Raw genomic sequence first — 7,232 nt, forward strand, 5'->3', positions numbered from 1 at the left:
TGTCTGCCTATTCACCATGACTTTTAACTTGCCCTCGAAGTCTTAGTGTTAGGCCAATAAGAGGGACACAGCACATACGAGCTGGCTCCATTGAGAAGGAACTGGAAGGATCACATGCTAGTCACGTTCAAGGGAGGAACAGTGCTGGGTAGATTGCTCGGTGGTAAAAAGCACTCTTCATGCAAACGTGAGGGCCAGAGTCTGGGTCCTCAGAACCCACCAAAATGGAGGCTGCCTGCCTAGACTTTCACAATGAGCCAAGAAGTAAGATTAGACGTGTCAGTGAGCTCTGGGTTTGACTGAGCAATCCAGTCTCAGTGAAGAAGGCTCTCCGTCAAGAATGATTGCAGACACCAACCTCTGAGCATACAGTGTGCCCCCACACATGCAAACATATATAAAAACATGTACAATGCAATACAACACACACACAAAGTATAATTGCCAAGCTCTATAATGCATGGATTATTTCCAGAAAACACAATTGCTTTGCCTCGATGCCGGCTGGGCCAGTACAGACTAAAACCAACCCTGAAAGCCATCTGGGTTGGAAGAATTGGAATTCTTGAAACATTTTTAATTTCCAAGCAGTATGCTGTATCATAACCACTTTCAAATCACCGATGGTATCAAGCATTTCTCTCAAGAGAGCAGCGTGGTTTCTGCGAGGCACTTTCTTTTGTGTCACGCATTGCCACAGTGGTTCTGTCTCTGATCCCTACATGTGTTCTTCCATTGTGTTTAATTTAGAGAGATTATAATCAGCGATCAGTCCTAGATCCCGCCTAGACTCCTCGTCATCTGTATGGTGGGGGTAAGCTTTTTGATGTGCGTGTTCTTTGAATTTCCCAAAGTACTCCTGATTATCATTTATGCTTCACAGAGGTTGAGACTCCCTTCCTGTCCACAGGCTTCCTCTTTCCCTAAACCATCTCTAATGACTTAGGAAAATTGTTTTCCGTTGTCTCCTTCCCTGATGTCACATGCTTTATAATTCACAATCCTTCAGTGTGCTTCTCCTCCACCTATCAGCAGCAGCTCCCATAATTCCTGGCCCACGTGGGGCATTTGTTCTACGTTTGGTGAATTATTTTAAACTACTGGCTTTTTCCCTACTCTATCAAGTAGAAGCTTTGCAGTAAGGCCCAGGACTAAGAACCAATGTAACAAGTCTCTCTTGTCCTTGCACTTCTGCAGTATTTTGCATCAAGAAGGATGGTACACTCACATACCACACTGTGATATTTTGGTGAGTGACAGACTATGTACAAAGTCAATGTATATTATATTATAGCATATTATGTCATACTATATTATATTATTACATATTATACTTTATTATTTTCTTACCTGCTGGTGTAGTAACTATGTATAAACTCATTCTATGTGTGCATCATTCTAAAATCCCCTAATGACGCTTTATCTGAATGCATTCTGTTCTTAAATGATGTGTGACTATACCCTTAAGCACTTTATTACACACACACACACACACACACACACACACACACACACACACACACACACACACACACATACACGGAACAACAGAGTATATCTTGAACATCTTCAAAGAAGACAGCTGATGTCTTATTTTGGAGTCTGAGATTAAGGAGTTCAAACAAGGAAGATGATTCTCTCCTTCATTAAAATCCTGCCCTTGATCACGGCCTCCCTGCCCCACATCCTTGGGAGAATGGAGGAGAACAAAAGAAAGAACCTTGTACCTGATCCGCACAGGATTGAAAGCTTTCACCGCTTAAAAAGTGAGGCAAAATGAAAGCCTCAAGAGAAAGAACCCAGCACTCTGCCCATGTACTACTGTAGAAAGCCACAGGCTGATGGATGCGACCTGTAACATTGAGAGCCTATTCACTGTGGGTATTGTAACAGTGAGAGCTGTAACGGTGAATACACTGTGGGCATTGCTCACATCGGTGGTGATGGTGTAGGACAAAACAGAGTACCATGGGTCAGTGCTGATGACTTGCCATTTCCCTCTAAACATCCCTGACGATAAGGAACTGCCCTAACCCTCAACTTACACATTTAGAGCAACATTTATTTTTTACTCCCCACCTCTCAGTTACCTATGTGTATGCACATGCATGCATGTGCAGGTGTGTGTGCATGCATGTAACTGTATGTATGCACATGTCTGATCATGCACTTGTGTTGCAGCCAAAAGTCAGCCTCAGTTGTCGCTACTCGGGAGCCAACCACCTTGCTTCGTGAGACAGGTATCTCTTCCTCACAGTCCTGGAACTCAGTTATTAGGCTTGCAGGTCCACCAGTGAGCCCAAAGGATTACCTTCCTCCTCTTTCCCAGCCCTAAGGTTAAAACCAAACCCTGCCACGGTCTGGGGAATTTCTTTTTTTCATGTGGATTGTAAGGTTGGAACTCATATGCTTGTCCCTCACCAACTGAACTCTCTCCCCAAATCCTACTATCATATAAAGAAAGTTACATAGACCTGTGCTTTTTTATCTTGTTTAATATACTTGGAGCTTCCGCTGAACCCGATTATGGATGACTCTTGGAATTCTACAGGGGACAGAATTTCGTCTTGAAGAACAACTATGAATTCGACTTGAAGGCAGGTAAAGCTAACTGTGGTGGTTTCGATGAGAATGGCCCCCCATAGGGTCATATGTTTGAATACTTGGTCCCCAGTTGGTAGAACTATTTGGCAAGGATTAGGAGGTGTGGCATATTGGAGGAGGTGTATCACTGGGGGCGGGCTTTGAGGTTTGAACAGCCCATGCCATCCCCAGGTAGTTCTCTCTTCCTTGCGGATGATGATGTAAGCTCCCAGTTCTGCTCTAGTGACGTCCCTGCCTACTCTCTGCCATGCTGCACACCGTGATGGTCATAGACTCTAACTCTCTGGTACTGTGAGCCCCAAATTAAATGCTTTCCACGTTGCCTTGCTCACGGTGTTTTTGTTTGTTTGTTTTTCACACCAATTGAAAAGCAACTAAGACACTAATAGAGAAGTCAACTTTTTTGTTCACATATTTTAGTAGAGGCTAAAAGTCAACCTCAGGTACCATTTTCCCCAACCCATGGGAAGAAAGATCCTGAATTGGATACATCAAAGGAATGTACAAACTCTTGATGTGCCTGAGGAAAACTCATGTTCTGAGAGGCTAAATTGCAAGTTGAAAAATTCAACCTGAACTTTTGCTGCTCTCTTCTTATTAAATTTTCACAGTGAAGCCATTGTTACTTAAGCAAACTAGCTGCTTTCAAACTCGAAGGAAATATAATGTACTCCTGTTTACTGCAGACATTTCTAGCTGTGTGAGAGCAGGTTCTCCTAGGGAAACAGAGTTTTAGCCTTATATCTATTCATAGTCCAGTGGATGGTATTTTCCTGGGGTTTTGATGTTGTTCTTAATTTTTAAATAAAAGAATGCATGGCTTCAGATTCAGAACAATATACGGTGGGTAAAGATTGAATAAATTATTCAACGGTAAGATACAGCATGTCCAAGATACTTCAGCGTCTCCAGAAAAATGACTTAAACGGTCTGAGAGATCACTCGGTGGGCAAAGTGCTTGCCTAACAAGCACGGGAACCGAGTTTAAATTCCCAGCACTTGTATGAAAACTGGGTTTTGTGACCCGAGTCTGTAAACCTAGGTGCTGGAGATGATACAGGAGCATCCTAGGTGGTCACTGCCACCCAGCCTCACCAAGCCACCAAGCCTGTGTCTCATGAGAGGCTCTACCTCAAAAACAAAGTGCAGACATAATTAAAGAGAGCACCCAAATAAAGGCTCTCTAGGCTCCACATATTGGGCACGCATGTGTCCCCATTTTTCTAGACCCACTCCGACTGCTGCTATGGAACTCTTTGATGAAAGCAATCTAGAGGGAGAAAGGTGTTTGCTTCAGCTCACACTTCCAACTTACTGTTCACCATTATGGGGAGGTCAAGGCCAGAACTTCAAATGTTAGTGAGAGCACAGCCACAGCCAATAGAAAGAAATCCACGCATACACACTCATGTGTTTGCTTATGTGCTGTGTTCAGCTTGATTTCTCATTCAGAAGCCTCTACCTAGGGAATGATGTCACCAGCAGTGATCTGGTTTACATCTAAATTAATTTAAGACAACCCCCTACAGAAATGCCCACATACCAATCCAATCCCTCATGAGACTCTCTTCCCAGGTAATTCTAGGTTGTGTAAAGTTGCTAATTAAAGCAGGCCAACACACTCACATGAATAACACACACACACACACACACACACACACACTCATAATCCCGACCTTCAAATTCCAACATCCTTGCCTGGCCTTAGATCATTAGAAAGTTGGTGCTTCCTTATAATCAAACTCATTCTCTGTCCTCCTACGAAGAGTTTTGACAGGTTAGCAGAAGGGGGATATGTTCATGTTGTTGTGGAATCATGAAAGAAAGACATGATCTGCACAGATATGTACACTGGGGTGATCTTAAAAATAAATAGCTGGCTTCACATGCAAAGCCAGAGTCATCTAAATATTAAATTCATCTTTCAATAAGTAAATGATCTCAGAACCAATACAATTAATGTGTATTTCCACTTCCTTATATTCTAACCCTTAATGTAAACCCCTAAGGGGATGTATTCATTTGCATACATAGTCACGCCCATGTACACACAGTGAGTTTTGTTGTTAGAGTATGGCTTGTTAGATTCTCTGGATTTTCAGTGTTCCATACACATTGTTTTGAAGCAAATTCAAATAAAGATTAAACGGAAATCCTTGGGCTGGCAGGATGGAATTTGTTTCCAGGAAGTTAGGAAGATTTTTAACAAGAGTGACCAGACCATAATGAGCACTTAACTTGCAAAAGCAAACCAAATTATCCTTGCATCATTTTTCTAAAATACAAAGCATCGTCATGGAACCAAGTTTTAGTATGCGTTGCACATGATCTGCAAGAGGATCTTCTAATGGTGAATGACCATTTCTAGAGATCTAATGTCTGGTGTCAGCGCTTGCCTTTCCAGAGCCATCAGGTGACCAGAAAAACTAATTATGATCCCATATTACATCTTGGTGCAGGGACAATAACTGTGAGGATGCCCAGGCTTGGAGACTGTGAGGTAGTGTCTTCTTGATTGCCATGGGAGCCCTGCAGAAATGCAATTCCGTTTATTAGGAGCAGAAAGCTTATAAAATTGTGAGAACCAACAGGAACCAGAAGAAAAGCCGAGAGTGTAATGAGGTTCTGGGTGCTTGCTCTGGGGAAAGCAGAGATGCGACGACGCTGTTTGCATTTCTCTTCAGACACAGATCAATCAGCCTCATGGTCTCGGCGGGTCACTGCAGATGGTTTTCACACGAGGCTATTGATAATTTTACTTTTAAGAAAAAAAAAAAGACGAGATGGAGGAAAACGTGTGTAGCGCAGGGACATAAAACAGGCCAGTCTCTAAGAAGCTGTAGAAAGGAAAGATAAATCACTAGAGTGTACCTGGTGACACCTTGGCTTTTTGAAACCAAATGCTGCAAACAGTGAAAAATTTTCCAGATATTAACAAAAATTCACCCATTCAAACTTAAGTGTTAAACAATTGTATAGAAGAATACATAATAAATGAGATGGGTTGCATAGAATTTCTGATAGGAAGGTAAGTCCGGTAAGCCCTCCTTGCTATATCTTCAAAGGCAAGGCATCTTGAAGACTGGAGTTTTATTAGCTTAATCTAAATAGCTATAATGTATAAATATACAGATCGATTAAAGTGAACTTTTTGCCCTTCTGTAGTCTGCAAGGACCTTACACAGGACACTCTTCTTAAGTTCTGTCAGTAATCTCTTATGGGTAAAAGATTGAAGTCGTTGAGAATTTGTTGTAATGTTAAAGTGAATAGGTCTGTGTGAATAAGTGTAGGGAAAGGTCTAACAATGTTAATGTATGAGTTACATTTTCTGGATTAAGTTTGAGGCCATGTTGCTAGGAATTAAGATTAGGGGGAAATATTACCTCTAGATATGAGAAATAAATCATGACGGTTCATTGTGAGCACAAGACGCATTAGAACATATCAGAGATCACAGTGAAGGAAGAGGCCCTAGGCCCTTGTCTTCCCTAGCCAGCAGCTTGTCTGGGTACTTGGTTCATCCTAGTCTTGAAAAGTGACACTCTGCTCTGTGACTGAGTACACACATCAGAAAAGGAAAGAATCCTGAGCCCCAGAATATGCAAGAGAGGAGAAGGCTTTGCATCCTGAACCAATAGCTGGCTGTCTAAGATGCAATACTGCCCGTGAGGAAGACTGTACTTCCCTGAAGAACTCAGCCACTGAGGAACTCAGGGCCAGAGAAATTACATTAGGGACATAAATCCACCGTGTGGTGTCAAACTAACACAATAGTATGTGATCATTTGCTGTAGCCTTCTCTCTGGATAGTGCCCAACTAAAGGCTACAAAACACACTGCTTCACTTTTGCTGCTCTGAGGCTCCAGTACTCTTACTATGAAGTGGAAATCATTGTCTTTTACAGGAAAACTAGCGTATGCTGTGGTGTGTATACAAACCCAGCACAGAAACCAGAAGCATCTCTACGGCAACTGAGATGGACCCATGAGATCTTGAGCATCCTCTCTTTTCCCATGAGTGAAATTGGGTGATTTTCAGAGCTAAGCTGATAACTGCTATTCTATTAATGACTTTTCTTGTTGGTGTGGCAACGTCCCTGACTCCCCCCCACAAAAAAAAAAAAAAAACAAAAAAAACCCCAAAACTTAAAGAATGAAAGGTTTACTTTGGCTCACAATTTGAGTGTAGAGTGCATCATGACAGAGAAGGAAGTCATGGCAGTGGGAGTGTGGTAGGGCATGTCATGTTGCAACTCCACTCAGGAAACAGAGAGAGACGAATGCTGGTGCTTAGATAGATGCTCAATGCTTACTATTGAGTTGGAAACTGTAGCCCATGAAAGGGTGCTGCCCACAGTTAGGTTACCCTTCTGTCAACTGCCTCAATTCCCTCACAGACACACACACAGGTTCTACTCTAGGTTATTCTAGATCCTGTCTACTAACAAACTTGGCCATCACAACCATACACAAATGGGAAGGGACAATGAGAGCTCTGCATCTCCTTTGATTCCCCATTTGCCCAACATTCTGGAGTCACCATACAGCCTGCTGAACCTTGACGGGAAGTACCAGGACCTAAGGTGCTCTGTCTGGCAGAAGACAATGCCAGAGTCTTCGGAGGCAC

The sequence above is a fragment of the Rattus norvegicus genome, chromosome 17 (genome assembly GCF_021556685.1).
Source record: "Rattus norvegicus strain SHRSP/BbbUtx chromosome 17, alternate assembly SHRSP_T2T, whole genome shotgun sequence".
NCBI classification, from domain to species: domain Eukaryota; kingdom Metazoa; phylum Chordata; class Mammalia; order Rodentia; family Muridae; genus Rattus; species Rattus norvegicus.